This window comes from Staurois parvus, unplaced genomic scaffold (genome assembly GCF_062004578.1).
Source record: "Staurois parvus isolate SC_StPar_1 unplaced genomic scaffold, SC_StPar_1.0 ptg000149l, whole genome shotgun sequence".
Lineage (NCBI taxonomy): Eukaryota > Metazoa > Chordata > Amphibia > Anura > Ranidae > Staurois > Staurois parvus.
In genome coordinates this window covers 7,277,401-7,294,700 of record NW_028317945.1, presented here as the reverse complement: position 1 = coordinate 7,294,700, position 17,300 = coordinate 7,277,401, and positions in this window count along the sequence as shown.

Here is a 17,300-nt window from a genome sequence, read left to right as displayed (position 1 = left end):
GGGATCATTGTCCTGTTGAAAGGTCCAACGTCTCCCAAGCCTCAGGTGTGTGACGGACTGCATCACGTTTCCATCCAATATCTCCTGGTACTGAAGAGAATTCATGGTACCTTGCACACGCTGAAGCTTCCCTGTACCTGCAGAAGCAAAACAGCCCCAAAGCATGATTGACCCTCCACCATGCTTCACAGTAGGCAAGGTGTTCTTTTCATCATAGGCCTTGTTCTTCCTCCTCCAAACATAGCGTTGATCCATGGGCCCAAACAGTTCTAATTTTGTTTCATCAGTCCACAGAACACTATCCCACAACTTTTGTGGTTTGTCCACATGGCTTTTGGCATACTGCAGTCGACTCTTCTTATTCTTTGGAGACAGCAAGGGGGTACGCCTGGGAGTTCTGGCACGGAGGCCTTCATTACGCAGTGTGCGTCTTATTGTCTGGGCTGAAACTTCTGTACCCACATCTGACAAATCTTTTCTCAGTTCCTCAGCAGTCACACGGGGACTTCTCTCCACTCTACGCTTCAGGTAGCGCACAGCAGTCGAAGTCAGCATCTTCTTTCTGCCACGACCAGGTAGCGTTTCAACAGTGCCCTTTGCCTTGAATTTGCGAATGATGCTTCCTAAGGTGTCTCTTGGTATGTTTAACATCTTTGCAATCTTCTTATAGCCATTGCCCTTCCTGTGAAGAGAAATCACCTCTTCTCTTGTCTTCCTGGACCATTCTCTTGCCTTCACCATGTTTGTAACCACACCAGTAAATGTCTAGAAGGAGCTGAGTATCACAGTCATTTTAAAGCTGCCTAATTGGTGCTTATTATGCTTGATTGCTGCTCGGTGACATCCACAGGTGTTTTCAATACCTGATGGAAAGCACCTGTATGAACCTCTGTTCTTCAGAGTGGTAGTCTTTAAGGGGTTGAATAATTGTGGCAATGAAGAAACCACATAAGAACCATTTACTACTGTATTACATAAACAATTGATGTCATTTTAGTTGCATTTGGGTAGTTACAACGTCCTTGTAGGATTTGATTCTGAATACAATTCCAAATGTACACTATAGTCCCTAAACCCCTTTACAGCATTGGGGGTTGAATAATTTTGGACACAACTGTATTTGGGTGAAGCCGCCATCACAAATGTAAGAGAGAGAGAGAATATGAAAATGAATATATTGTTGTGCATTTGTCCCTCAAAAGTGGGTTTTTGTGGGCATGGCTTCAATGTTGTGTGTATTTTTCCAGTCTGACCATGCATTTATGGCTTTTGAGCATCTGCTAAACCTTGTTGTTACTAACAATTGTTCTACTTCTACAACTCCTAACTTTGATATAGTTTGCTTTATCATGAAGACAGACAGAAATGTATGTGTGTGTGGGATGGGGGGGGGGGTGTTGGCTCTAAGTTGTCTTTTTTTTTGGGGGGGGGGAGTTATAACCTGTTTTGTTTTAGAGAATCTTGCCCCTAACAAATTGATATGGGTTGATGGAATGGTGAGATCTGTTGTAAATGTTGTTGTGAAATGTGTTGCCTGGTTAATATTAGCTTTATTTTGTTCCCTGCTGTACACTGAAAGTTAAGCTGTGATGCCTTTTAGACTGTAAACTCTTATGAGCAGAGCCTTTCTAATCCTATTGTAAAGCGCTGTGCAAAATGTAGCACCATAAATAATTTTTTTTCTTTTACACAAGTAAATAAACCGGTTGCCGACCAGCCACAGTACATGTGGCAGGGCGGCACCGCTGCACAAAATCACGTATATATATATATACGTGATTTTGCATATCGGGTAGGGGGCACGCACGAGGCGCGTGACCGCCCTACCCACGCTGCTTATCGCGGCCGTGGGTGTCAATCACCATGTCCCGGCCGGTGATTACCTGCCGTGTCCCGGCGATTGCCAGCAAACACTGACACGGACCACAGCTGCATTGTTTACACTGATCACTGTATTGGTGTTACTGGGGTTGTCAGTGACCCCAAGTCAGTTCCCCCCCCAGTGTCAGAATGTCCGCCGCAGTCCCGCCATAAGTCGCTGATTGCCGCCATTATTAGTATAAAAACATTAAAATTCCAGTATATATACCGCCATTCACGTTCCCGTGGTTTTCACACCCCCTCCCAGATAGCATCAGATTGCCCATCAATACACCAGTAATCACATTTAACCCCTTGATTGCCAGGAAGACGCTCACACAATAAACCTCCATTGCTAGTATAGTGTCTGAACGGATCAATATCTTTGATCAGATCAGCACTATACCAGCGTTCATATTAGTATAGCGTCCCCAAAAACACAGCGTTAGCGGGATCAGCCCCGGCACCTGCCAACACCTGCGTTTAGCCCCTACGCTTACCCCCCCTTCTCCCCCAGCAAGTGCCGTGTCAGTAGTTTGTACACAAAACCGCAGTGTTGGCAGTATCAGGCCTGATCTCCATTAGCACTTGTCGGTAAATTTTGATGACTCTCATATGTAGCAGAGTGCCAGTACTAATGCCGCGCTACCTTTTGGTGAACTGGCGAGCACTAGTGGCCTAGTACATCCTGGTCTTTCACATACCTCTTAGATTGTAAGCTCCCAGGATCAGGCCCTCCTAACCCTCTTGTTTTGAACTGTATTGTTGCTGTATTGTTTCCCATTATATTGTAAAGAGCAAACTGTTGGCGCTGTATAAATCCTGCATAATAATAATACCAGCACTGCAGTATCACTTGGTGACGTGGCGAGTCCCATAAGTGTAGTACAAGCTGGTGCAGTGGCGAGCACAAGTGTTCTCAGCCACCAAGAATTCACACACAGGCCTGTAGTGTCCCTAGTATCCTTCCAAATGTGCTTGCAAGTCCTTATTGGCAGCCCACAAATTCTGCAGCACCCGTACTTCCCCCATTCACTGCCCAACCCAGAATTCAGGTGGAAGCAGCAAATGTAACTACAAATATATGTTGCGCTCCTAAATACTTCTCAATAAATAATAATTAAATTATTACCATTAAATTAATTCAAATTATGATACAAATAACTAATAAAAGTGTATAAATACCAAAAAATATTTAAATAAATAATTTCAACTAATCAATCTCCTCCAAATAAATATCAAAATAATTCCACATGAAATACTCCTCTAAAAAAATATTTTACCAAGTGCTCATAAATCATCTATTAGTGACATGATGTACTTACTAATACCCTCAATTTCATTTATATTCATAATACCCTCATTTAATATAATAAAAATAATAAACCAACTAATAACCCTCAACTAAAACGCATTTAAATGATCCCCCATAAATAAAAATAACCAAATGCTCATAAATAATTAGTAGTGATTAGTATGAATCCAAATATCATCAAAATAATAGTCCCATTGAATAAACAATTGTTTATATATAGTGACTTGGTGCTTGTTGTTCTTCAATTTGTGACTTTTATGAATCCTTCAAATAGTGAAGATGTGCGCTCACCTCCTTTGATGCCTGCAATTAGGCTATACATGCTTTCGGTTCACTTTCCCTGGAACCTGCTAGACATATACTTTTGCTGGTAAAATTGGGAGAGCCTTCCTTTAGGAGTAATGGATGTATCCTCTGGTGGCTGATTATCCCCTCAGGGATTACACACTCCTTTTGTTATCTCAGACCTCCTAATTATCCTCTCCTTGTGTTACTCCGCATGCAGGAAGAAATAGAGGACATAGTGCTTTACCGTTTAAAACTTTTTATTCCCACCATCCAAGTATTAAACTCACATGAGACAGGTTTAAATAACGCAATATCCTATTGGAAATCCTCTGCTGGCCTCTGAGTCATACACCTGCCGTCTATCGTGTTGTGCAGCTCCTCTCCGAGTGATGACGTAGCCCCTATCATCTATACCTGTTAGCAAATTTAACTACTCCCCTTGATTTTTTGGAGCTGCTTTTCACGGAAGATCTGTATGCATCGATTGTGGATCAAAGCAATTTATATGCGCAACAATTTACCGCCGCCAACCCAAATTCAAACCTTGCCAGACCATTCGCATGGAAACCCATTATGGTTTCTGAATTTACATTTTTTGGGGGGCCTTACCCTCAACATGGGCATTACCAAAAAAAATGAATTGCGGTTGTATTGGTCCTCAGACCGGATTCATCATATGCCCATGTTCTCTGCTGCCATGGCCAGGCATAGATATGAGTATAGTGTGTTTTATGCATTTTGACAATACACTCTGTCGTCCTCAGGGTGACCCTGAATTTGACCGGCTCCACAAAATTCAGCCCCTCACAAATCACCTTAACCAAAAATTTGCAGATGTCTATACTTTCCAGCAAAAAACCTGCATTGATGAGTCCCTCATTCATTTTTCTGGCCGCCTTGAATTCAAACAATTTCTCCCCAGCAAGCATGTCAGATATGGGGTCAAGATGCAGAAAACCTGTAGGGCAACAGGCTATACTTATAAGTTTCGGATTTACGAGGGAAAAGATAGTCACATGGAGCCCCCCCCCCCCCCAGATGCCCAGACTACATGGGGAGCAGTGGCAAGATCATTTGGGACTTGGTGTCATCCTTTTTCCATATGGGGTACCACTTATACATGGACAATTTTTATTTAAACATGCCACTATTTAGACATTTGTACAATCTTTGAATTGGCGCATGTGGTAAAGTGTGACCTAATGTGTGCCCACCATTAGAAGTGGGTGAATGCAGGGCGGTATATTCTAATGGTGGGCATACCACACACTTTTTCTGGCAGAGATTTCTTTTTTTTTCCATTCAGTCCACAGGCTGCATACAATAAAAAAAAAAAAAAGAAGAACATAGCATATACAGTAATACCTCGGTTTATTAATGCCTCTGTTAACGTAATTTTCGGTTTAGGAATGAAAATCCATTGAAAATAATGCCTCCGTTTATAAATTTTTTACTAATATTTTTCACAATACTAAGTGTATGTCAGTGCTGATTTTTAAATGCAATTGCAGTCTTTTTTTTTCTTCACTATAGCTCACATTAGCTGTCAGTCGCCCTGGAGCTAAAGGATACTTTGTATCTGTTAAGAAACTGAAAGGAAACATTGTATCTTAACTTGGGGAAATAAACTAAAAGAAACTTTCTATCTTTTAGATGGAGGGGGCAGTGACTGCTGAATTTTTGAACTACTGTATAGTGAAGAAAAAAACCCAAAACGTAATTACATTTAAAACTGGCACCTGACAGCTGAGTGAATTGCCTGCAATTAAAATTTTTTTTTTTTAATTGCCAGCAATTCTTTTGCATTCAGCTGTCAGTGGGGTACCCCACTGACAGCTGAAACATTAACACATGGTTGTCACTACTAACATACTGCATGAGTTAATAAAATAACTCATGCAGTATTTTAGTAGCGTTTACTGTTTTTCTGACCTTCGGAACAGATTAATTGGTTTTCAATGCATTCCTATGGGAAACAGTGTTTCGGTTTATGAATTTTTTGCTACATGAAATGCCCCGCATAACGAATTAAATTTGTAAACCAAGGTACTGGTACATCACTGGACTTTCAATGGTTATACCAGGAAGATGCCTACAGCTGCAGGCATCATCCTAGTATTGTTTTTTTCAGCCGGCGATCGACTTTCCTGTAAAAGCAATCCTAGTGGCTAGCTTCAGGATTGCTTTTACAAGCAGCGTGAGATGATGCCCCCCTCCCCCACTGCCTTCCACAGCCTTCTCGGGCAGTCCCGTGCCATTGGGGCAACCTGAGAATGCAGCCGGTGTTTCTGCCAGTTGACCATAGAGCTGATTGGAGACCAGAATGGTGCCAATCATCTCTATAGCCTAAGAAATCGGAAGCTACAAGCATTTCATCACTTCAGTTTCACAGGATATAAACAACGCCATTTGTAAATTCGGAAAGCATCTGATCACATCGATCTTGGTTTTATTAGATAATATAAGGGCAGAAGAGAGATCTAGAGTCTGATAGACCCTGGTTTTCTCAAAAAAAGAATATATGACAATGCCCATTGAAGTTATAGGGAATATTTGCATTCCCTGTGATAGCATTAAAAGTGATCAAATAAGTAGAAAAAAAAAAAATGAATGGGACAGTGTAAAAATAAAAAAAATCAGAAATAACTTAAAAGAAAAAAAAATTACGCTCAACCCCCCATCTGCATTCGTGAGCGTTGACCCTGTGCCAGTATGGAAACAGCGGTTGCACCATGCATCTGAGGTATGGCCACGAACGTCAGATCAAGGGCAGTAATTCTAACACTAGATCTCCTCTAAAATCTACATGGTCTAGATCTCCTCTAAAATGGTAGCTTGTAAAGGCTTTTAAAACATTGCTTAAGGATATTAAAATGTATGCAGTTTGTCGCCATTGCACGGGGCATGCGCAGTTTTAAAGCATGTCATGTTTGGTATCTATTTACTCGGCATACCATCATCTTTTATATTTTATCAAATGATTGGCCAATATTTTGTGCTTTTGTGCATTAAAAGTAAAAAAGTGTATTTTTAAAAAACAAAATTGTGTTTGAAAAATCGCTGCGCAAGTACTATGTGACATAAAAAATTGCAGCACCCACCATTTTATTCACTAGGGTGTTTGCTTTAAAAAAATATATAATGTTTGGGGTTTAAATAGGTTTCCTAGCAAAAAATAGATTTTTTTCATGTGAACAAAAAGTTTCAGAAAAGGCTTGGTCTTCAGGTGGTTAGAAGAGTGAATGATGTGTGGCATAAACTTCTAATTCTGGGCATAAAATGCCCCCACCCCCCAAAACGACCCCTTTTTGGAAAGTAGACACCACAAACTATTTGCTGAGAGGCATGTTGAATCAATAGAATTTATTTTTTTACCACAATTTTTTTTACACAAAATTGTCAGTTAAATGATTTATTACACACACATGCCATGGGCATATGTGGAATTACTCCCCAAAATACATTCTGCTACTTCTCCCGAGTAAGGGGGTACCACATGTGAGAGACGTTTTGGCAGTCTAGCCAAGTACAGGACCCCAAAATCCAATAAGCACCATCAGGCGTTTAATGGGCTTTATTTCCTCATTACACTTCCTGACTACCTATCACAGTTTTGGAGGCCCTGAAATGCCAGGATAGCATCAAACCACCCAAATGACCACTTTTCAGAAAGTAGACACCCCAAGGAATTTGATAAGAAGCATTGTGAGTATTTTTCACATCTCGTTTGTTGCCACAAGTTTTTGAAAAAAACAAAAACATTTCTTTTTTTTTATATTTCAAAACCTTGTGAGAAAAAAAATCGAGATCTGCAAAATACTCACCATGCCTCTTTTTAAAATTTTTTGGGGTGTATACTTTCCAAAAAGGGCTAATTTGGGGGGTTTGGTGCTATCCTGGCATTTCAGGGCTTTTGAAACTGTGATAGGTAGTGAGGAAGTGAAATGAGGAACTTACGCACCTTCAGGCTTTCAAAGTGATCATTGGATTTCAGGCTCCTGTATTTGGCTAGGCTCCCAAAAAGTCTCACACATGTGGTACCCCCATACTTGGTAGAAGTAGCAGAATGCATTTTGGGGTGTAATTCCACATGTACCCATGGCTTGTTTGAGAAATATATCATTTAAATGACCACTTTGTGTAAAAAAAAAAAATAAATAAAAAAAAAAAAAAGTTTTGTAATTTTCCATAAACTTGCGTAAAAAAAAAAATCTTCCATGGACTCAATATGCCTCTCAGCAGATAGCTTAGGGTGTCTATTTACCGAAAAGGGGTCATTTGGGGGTGTTTGTACTATCCTGGTATTTTAGCACCTCAAGAAATGTGATGGGCAGTCAGAAAGTAAAAGCTGTGTAAATTCCATTATCTATACCACAGTTTGTAGACGCTATAACTTTCACACAAAGCAATCAATATACACTTATTGGGATTTTTTTAACCAAAAACATGTATCAGAATACATTTTGGCCTAAATTTATGATGAAATTTTAGTTTTTTGGATATTTTTTATGACAGAAATGAGAAAATATTTAAAAAAAAAAAAACTCTCAAACATTTTTTTGTTTATAGCGCAAAAAATAAAAAGCGTACAGGTGATCAAATACCACCAAAAGAAAGCTCTATTTGTATGAAAAAAAGGACAAATTTTATTTATGTACTGTATTGCATAACCGCGCAAATTCAAATGGCGTAAATTGCCGTATCTATACCATAGTTTGTAGACGCTATAACTTTCACACAAAGCAATCAATATACACTTATTGGGATTTTTTTACCAAAAACATGTAGCAGAATACATTTTGGACTAAATTTATAATTAACTTTGAGTTTACGATATATTTTTTATAGCCAAAATTAAAAAATATAGTTATTCTTCAAAATTTTCGGTCTTTTTTTTTATAGCGCAAAAAATAAAAAGCACACAGGTGATCAAATACCAGCAAAAGAAAGCTCTACTTGTGTGAAAAAAAGGACAAAATTTACTTTGGGTACAGCATTGTATGACCGTGCAATTATCAGTTGAATTAGTGCAGTGCCGAGTAGCAAAAAGAGGCCTGGTCATTAAGGGGTGTAAATCCTCTAGAGGGCAAGTGGTTAATATACCTAATTGTGTTGCTGCTGTCAAAATAAATGTAGAATATTAAATTATTTCTGTACTTGTTAGATCAATATGCCAGCAAAATGGGTTCTTGGCGATATGCCCAGAAAAATCACTTTGGGTTTGGAACCCCAAAGTTTAACACTAGGTTCAAGCTGCTTTGCAAATGCTTCATTTGCAGGCCTCCTGCCTAGCTCAGAGCAATTTTTATAGTGGTTGGAAGGCCAGCCTTGTGTAATATAAGCCACAAATAACCCCACGTGAGACAAGACCTCAAGCACTTACAAGTGCAGCTGGCAGTAAGTCACTGGAACCAGACCAGAGAGCCACATGGTGCTTCATCCTGTCTGTATGGCAGAAAAGTGGCATACACATAGCACTCCACCTAGTAGGTGCTTTATCCCTCAGCTTTATCTTTTACTTTGAAAACAGCAGTGGTAGAGAACCCTCACTTCAAACCAGCTAGACTTACTTCAGAGACAGTACCACACCTGGGCTAAGCCACAAAGTGCTTTCTGGGTTACAGCTTTGGAAAAGCAACATTCCACACAAAAGTTTGAAAAAGTGCCACAATGCAGCACTTTGTTCATTTTAGCATTGGTATGTTTCCCCGTTTAATACTAGATGGAAGTGTCCTAGCCCATCCCTTCCACATTCCCTCATTTTCTACTGTATAGCAGACACTAGGCTAGCAAGACCATTGAACTGGAAACATTCTCTGTAAATCACCAAGAAGTAACATTGTGTTGCACTTTCATATCTTATTAGAGAGTTAGCCATCTGTGGGTTGAGATATCAGTAGGTGACCACACTGGCCAGTAGGATCAGGATACATATACAGGGATGTTAATACATATTTTTTATTACAGATACTTATATAGCACTGTCAATTTACACAGCGCTTTTACACACTGCCAGGCAGAAGCACTAACCATTTAGCCAGTGCTGCCCTAATACAGGAGGCCTTTGAAACAGAAGGCTAAGAAAAGACATTTTGGCAGCACTGAAGAAAAACATCCCAACCTCCTAGGTCAGGTTGGGGGGACCCAGCATGCTGGATAAATGCAGAATTGTACAGGGGCAGGCGGCTTACACAGTTTTCAAGTGTTCCAACCTACTGAAGGTGGCAGTATAACCCTGAATGCTTATCTGAAGGCCTGGTTCACACCTGTTTTTAGTGCATTTTGTAGAAGTAACTACAGTCCATTTAACATGGTTTCCTAGGGAACACATTCACATTTGTTTTTCAGCCACTGCTCTTTTTTTTTTTCTTAAACAGTGCATTTTTGGCTCAATAGACTGCAATGGACATGTGGCAAAAATGCACGTAGTGCAGTTTTGATGTGTTCTGTATTCTTTTGCCAATAGGAAAGTATGACTTTTCTGTTCATGTAATGTGACTTTTACACTCTGGTACTCAAGTAGCATCCATCCAAAGTCACACCAGAAGTCCATACTTTCCTATTGGCAAAAAGGAAAAACCCAAAACAAAAAAAAATGCACTGGAAAAAAAACCCTAAAAAAAAAAACAACAAAACATTCTGGTACAAACTGTACAAGAGTAATATTCAACATAGACTTGGGTGTGAATAGGGGCTGCCCTATGCAAGACAAGTCATGGCAAAGCACAAGTGCCTAAACTCCTGAACCTTTTGGGAGACCAACTTTGCACATTTTGCTACAAATAGCTGCCCTTTGTCACACAACAATCATGGCAAACACTGGACCACTTTTGGGGTGCCAATTAAGAATGAATGGCACCCAAACTCAGTTTCCACATTAACGATTTTAGCACGACCTGGAACAGCACAATTCCAGATAGGCAAAATGTGAACGTGGCCTTACCACTAGGACCATTAAAGTGTTACTGAATCCACAACAGTAAAATCAGCCTGTATATACAGCAAAGCATGCTTGTTCTACTCACTGTGGAATCTAAGGGGTTAATCCTCTGCATTGTGCAAAAAGGCTATTTGATCCCGTCTTCTGTTCCTCCCTTTTCCAAGTGACCACCTCTTATCTCCTGAGGAGACAGACTGAACCATGGGCATTTTGCACATGCTCAGTTGGGGTGTATTGCTAGAGGGTTTTTTTTTCCTTGGGAGAGTGCATGTGGTCAGCACTGGTCAGACAGAGGTCAGGGGTTTTGCCTCCTAGAGCAGAATGAAAACTCCTACAAGCTTTAGCTAGATTATCTGAACACAGATAGAAGTCACAAGACTGCTCTAACTGCTGATGAGAGATTAATGATATTCAAGTAACCATCCCTGATAGACACTGCCATATTCAAAATATTAGTATTGCCTGAAAGGATCTAGATAACTTCCATTTTGTATTATGTACGCCATTTTAAGTATTAAGTTAGCTTTTTGCAGATATATTAGAAGTTTAATGAAACTGTTTTTGGTTGTTCAAGGATGTATCAACAGAAGCTAACATGACCCTGACAATGTCTTTGTCTGGCTGTTTTTCAGAAAGTTAGCCAAAACAATTTGTACCAAGAAATGTATATGTTATGTTTCATGTAGTTAGCTCATGATGGAAATTTACAAGTTACAGTTTTGAAACACGTTCCCCCCTCCCTTATTTTATCTGTAGTCTATATAATCTTATTAATGCCTAATAAATTTTGAACATCTCTGAACATAAGCTGCCGTTATTCCCGTGTTCAAGGGGTGTTCCCAGAATTCTGTTGATAAACCAGGAATCTCTCCACAGACCGGGGGTCTCTGAGGGGAAAAGAAAATCATTCCTTTCATTGCCTGTACTTAAATTGCCACAGATGGGACATTTAATCTAATAAGGAAAGGTAGCAATCTGCTCTTAAACTTGGAACAATTCCTTCTGGCTATTGGAAACAGTCCTGTAGTGCTCCAACTGTTGGAAAACTATTTCAGATGATCGCAAATTTCTCCCCGTATAAAATAAATTACATTTTGTTGCTTTGCAGATAGTTTTATCCAGCTGCATTTACTCCGTGCAACTTATAATATCCAAGTGAAAGATATACCAACCTGTCAGGGGAAAAATAAATTTCAAAACAGAATCACCCCCCTCCTAAAAATTACTTCTCAATTAGGTGTAGCTAAACACCTTCAATGGCACACAAAGCCATTTGACTTTCAACTGATAATCTGTGGTCATTTTGATTAGTTCAGCATTAAAAGGTTTCCTGGAGCATTTCAGTCCTTGGTAGTGAAACTGAAGCAAAAACACTATGGGTAGCAGGGCACTGTCAAAAGATCTCCAGGATAAAGTTGTGGACAGGCACAAGTCAGGAGATGGATAGCCCCTTGAGATGTAGAACTCCTCCCTCCGGGTCATGAAACACGCCATCCCCCATGCCTTTAAAGGCAGACCTCCATCCCCAGTTTTTATTTGAGAACTAGCGGAAGACACTGAAAGACACAAATATATACACATATAGATAACCCCATATACAACACTTATACATCTGAAGGGTGGGAAATTGCGGCTGTCCTGGAAGACTCGAAGAAAAGGAGTTACCGGTAAGCCTAACCCTGGGTTTTCTCCTTACGTCTTCCAGGACAGCCCCTTGAGGCGATAATCAAGAACTTACCCCTTACGGCGGGCCCACTGCCTGGAGGACCCTGCGTCCGAATGCCTGCTCCCTATTTGACAGGAGATCTAGGCGGTAATGCTTCACGAAGGTAGAAACCTTTGACCAGGTGGCTGCCTTACAGATCTCCTCTGGCAAAGCGCCGGCCCTCCCTGCCCAAGAAGCTGCTAAGGATCTCGTCGAGTGGGCATTAACAAAGGGGGGAGGAATACCTAAAATCTTGTAAGACTCCCCTATAGCTAATCTAATCCATCTACCTATAGTGAATTTGGACGCTGCAGAACCCTTCTTTTGACCAGAAAACAAAAAAGGAATCTGACTTTCTAAATTCCCGGGATCTCTCAAGATAAATTATAAGACTCCTCCTTATATCTAGCAAACTCCTTACCTTCAGAAGGGTAAAAGGTCGGTAGGACTTTATCCTGAGACCTGTGAAATGAGGATACTTTGGGGATAAAACCCGGATCCGTCTTGAGGACAACCCTGTCCTCAAAAACGGTCAGGTAAGGCTCCCTAATAGAAAGGGCATGTAATTCACTCACCCTACGGGCTGATGTGATAGCTATCAAAAACACCACTTTTAAAGTCAAAATCCTATTCGTAGATTCTTCCAAAGGCTCAAAAGGCTTGCGGATGAAAGCCTTCAGGACTAAGGTTAAGTCCCAAAGTGGGCAAGTCTTGACCCTCACTGGTCTAGACTTGGAAAGAGACCTGAAGAAGTCCACAACAAAAGGATTCTGCTGCAGGGGAACCTGAAGAAAAATGCTTAGGGTCGAAGCCTGTACCTTTAGGGTGCTGATCGAGAGACCTCGATCCGCCCCTTCCTGAAAAAAAATCCAAGACTGCCGGGATGTCTGGGGGCCCCTGCCGCTGACCCGAAAACCATGAACTAAACTTTTTCCAGACTTTCGAATAAATGGCTCTGGTAACTGGCTTACGGCAGTTAAGCAAAGTTCTTACCGTGTCCAAAAACCCCCTGGCATTGAGGAGCTGCTCCTCAAGAGCCAGGCCATCAACTTTAAGGTCCTGATCCGCGGATGCAGAAAAGAGCCTTGAGAAATCAGATCTTCCCTCTTCGGGAGAGGAAACGGGCGAACTGAGGTAAGACTGTTCAGTAGGGAGAACCAGGGCCTCTTTGGCCAAAAGGGTGCTATTAAGACTAGATCAGTCTTTTCCCTCCCAAACTTTTGCAGAACCGCCGGGATTAGTCTCACCAGACAAAATGCATAAGCCAAGTTGAAGTCCCAAGGGGTCAACAAGGCATCTATTCCGAAGGCCTGCTCCCTTGGATTCAGGGAAAAAAAATTGACCAACTTTTTTGTTCTCTTGGGATGCAAAAAGATCGATCTCCGGAACCCCCCCATCTGCTTACTGTCTTGAAAGATCTCCTGGTTGAGAGACCAATCGTCGTGACTGGTCATCGACTCAGGAAGTCCGCTAGGGAGTTCTGTGACCCCTTCAAATGAACGGCGGACATTAATAGATTCTGTTCGTCCCAGGCCAGAATAACACCCACAATCTTCTGCAGAGAAGGGCTCTGTGTACCTCCCTGCTTGTTTATGTAGGCCACTGTCGCTATGTTGTCTGACCAAACCTGCAAGTGACGGTTCTCTAACTTTGCTCCAAAGGCCTCCAATGCCCTCTGAACTGCCATCAGCTCCCTCCGATTTGAAGGCCTTAAAGACTCTGCCCAAACTATCTCCCCTGAGCTGTCAAGTCGTCTAGATGGGCTCCCCAACCATAACTGCTGGCATCCGTTGTCACAATGAGCGGAGCTAACTGACCCCACTATAGTCCTTTGGTCAGATTTGCTTCCTTCCGCCACCACCAAAGAGACCTCGTGACTTTGGACGGGAAATGGACCGCCTGCTCTAAGGTAGAGCTGTCCCCATCCCATACCCTCAACAGGAATGCCTGAAGTGGCCTTTGGTGGAGTCTTGCCAAGCGGAACCGCTGGAAAAGACGTCAGACCTACTGCTCTTGAGACTTCTCTTACAGACAGATTGCGTTGCAATCTTGCCAATGTCTGTCCATCTTTACGACCTTCTCCTGAAGGAAAATCTTCCTCTCCAGTGACGAAATCTCGTATCTCAGGTACACTACTCTCTGAGAGGGTGCAAGTGCCAATTTGTCCCCGTTGAGCCAACCCAGACCCTGAAGGAGATCCTGAGCCACCCACAGCTCTTTGGTCAATTGCTGATAAGAACTGGCCACAAAAAGATCGTCCGAATAAGGAACAATCGTGATCGACCTCAACCTCAGGGGAACTAAAGCCTCCGCCAACACCTTGGTAAAAATCCTTGGTGCCGATGCTAGGCCGAAGGGCAAGGCCTGACACAGCCAGTGGAAGACCTGCGAACCCATTCTTAGGCATTTCTCTTGATGAATGGGGATGTGAAAATACACGTCCCTTAGATCTAGAGTGGCCATAAAACAATTCTGAAAAAGAATATTCCTTACAGAATATATTGACTCCATCCTGAAATGTTTGCATCTCAGGGCCTGATTCAGAGGTCGAAAGTTCAAAATCAGCCGAAACCTGCCCAAGGGCTTTCCCACGACAAATACGTGGTAATAACACCCTGAGCCCAGTTCGCACTGAGGCACCCGAACTAGGACTAGCTGGTCTACCAGATCCCCAATCAGACCGCATAGAGCCTGAGCTTTTCTGGTCTTTGGGGAGGTTGGTGACTAAAAACTTGCTTGGAGGACAGAATTCGAACTCCAGTTTGTAACCCCTCTGAATCAGGTCCAAAATGTAGGGGTTCAGGGAGATAGACGCCCACTGAGGGAGAAAGGACCCCAATCTTCCCCCCACCGGAACGCTTAAGTCATTGTGATTTGGAGGGGCCTTGAGGAGGATTGAATAAAATCACTCTTTCCCCTCTTCTTATGCCCAGTTCAATGTTTTTTGGGCTGGGCCTTCTCTACCCTGCAGCATCTGGGGTTTTGGACGAAACGTCTTCCTGGGAAATATTCTTTACTTTCTGGGAAGGCTTTCTTTTTGTCGGCAATACGTTCGAGAGCCTCCTCCAACCCGGGACCAAAAAGATTCTCCCCAGAGAAAGGCAAGGCGCAAAGGCGTAGTTTAGACGCAGAGTCCCCTGCCCAGGTTTTTAACCAGAAGGCCCGCCTGGCCGAATATCTTGCTGCCAGCTTAACAGACTCCACCGAGGCGTCTGCCAAAAAAGCTGCTTTGAAAAGTAAAGGCATAGATTTCAAAATCTGCTGCCTAGAAGTTCCTGCTGCTAGATGGTTCTGTAACTGGGTAAGCCAGCATTCTAAATTTCTGGCGACACAGCAGACGTAGCAGAAAGAGCTGGTTTAAAGCTAACTGAAGAGGACTCCCAAGCCCTACCTAGCAGGATGTCACCTCTTGTCCATGGGGTCCTTTAACACCCCCATGTCCTCGAAAGCTAAATCCATTCTTTTAGAAATCCTGGACAAAAGGAGCATCCAATCTTGGAACCTTATTCCAAGGCTGAGCAGCATCTTCATCAAATGGAAATCTTTTCAAAGCCCCTGAAAAGAAGGGGTTCTTTTCTGGATTTTCCCATGCTTGATGGTGTCAAAGAACCATGAAAACTCTGCTCTTCTTAGCATGGAGCCCCTGGTACATGAGGTCATGCTTAGACAATGACACTTCCTCCTCAATTTCCAAGGTCTCATAGATAGCCTTTAAGAGATCGTCCACATCCTCTATGGCCAATTTATATCTGGAGCCTCTAGAAGCGGTACTCTCCTTGTTATCGGCCTCTGAACCCAAACCAGCCTGAGAGGAGGGAAGGGACCAAGAGTCCTCCTCTTCCTGCCTGACCGCCCCTACAGCTGTGGCCAACTGTGCCCCAGGCCCTAGTGGAGCCTGCATCCTATCCAACAGTGACCTAAAAGACTGAAGCGTGGCCGTCATGTCATCCTTGATTGAAGGTAACACCTTGTGGCAGGTCGTGAAGGACTTATCCTTCACAAGGCTATCAATGCAACCACGGCACAGGGGTTTCTCACATGCAGACCTCAACTTAGCCACGCACACTTTCTCTTTAGGGCCTGAACCGGGGGCCTGTCCTGGGTCTTAACCTAAAGAAAAAAAAAAAAAAAGGACAGAAGAACAAAAACGGGCCCTCAGCTCCAAAAAAACCCACCACACACCGTGTTTTAGGGGAATGTGAAGCGTGCCCCCCCCCTTCATCACCTGCCCCACTGGGGAGACCATCAACCACCCTCCAAGGAGTTCGCTAAAGGGGACCCTCCACCATGCCTGAGAGGAGCCGGAACCAGGATCCGTCTGCAACAAAGGGCCCGCATCCATGTTCCATCTGTTGTGGATCACACAACCTCTGCTGGCTACACACCTCACCGACCGCCCGCATGGGAGCCTGCGCTTCTTCAGGAGCCTGGAACCAGCGTCTGGCGCCCGTTGCTGACGTCACTGTGCCAGACTTCCGGTCCGTGGAGCGCAGCCTATTCCCTGGAAGTGACCTCACTTCCGGTCCGTGGAGTGCAGGACCCTGCTGGAACGCAAGGCCTCCCCCTACCGGAAGTCCTGCCTGTTCCCTTCCGCCCAGCACGCCTGTACCTGGGGGAAGAATTAACCAGGCCCAAAGGGAGCGGATGCCCTAGCTCACCGCCGGACACCCCCCGCTCCCCTGCCACTGCCGGTCCCCCGCCTGGGGATGAAGGCTCCCACCGCTGCCAGCTCTACTCACTGCAGAAGGATAGCGCTGGGGAGGTGGTAAGCGAATCCCTGGGTCCACACTCTTCCAAGACTACCCCTCAGAGTGCAGAGCCCGTAGATTCCAAACATGTTCCTTCCAGATCAGGAAACACTAAAAACTGGGGATGGAGGCCTGGAGGTCCGCCTTTAAAGGTGCGGGGGATGGCATGTTTCCTGACCCGAAGGGAGGAGCTCTACGTCTCAAGGGGCTGTCCTGGAAGACGCAAGGAGAAAAAATTTTTAAAGGCTATTAAAGCCTAAAAGCAGTGAAGTCTATTAAGAAATGGAAGGTATTTGGTACAACACATAGAGAAATTCTCCACAAATCTGGCTTGTATGGGAGGGTTGCAAGAACTTGCGAGTCTAGATGTGTAAAATTAGTAGAGACATATCCCAAGAAAACTAAAGTGGTTTAACAAACTACTGACACAAGGGGACAATCCTT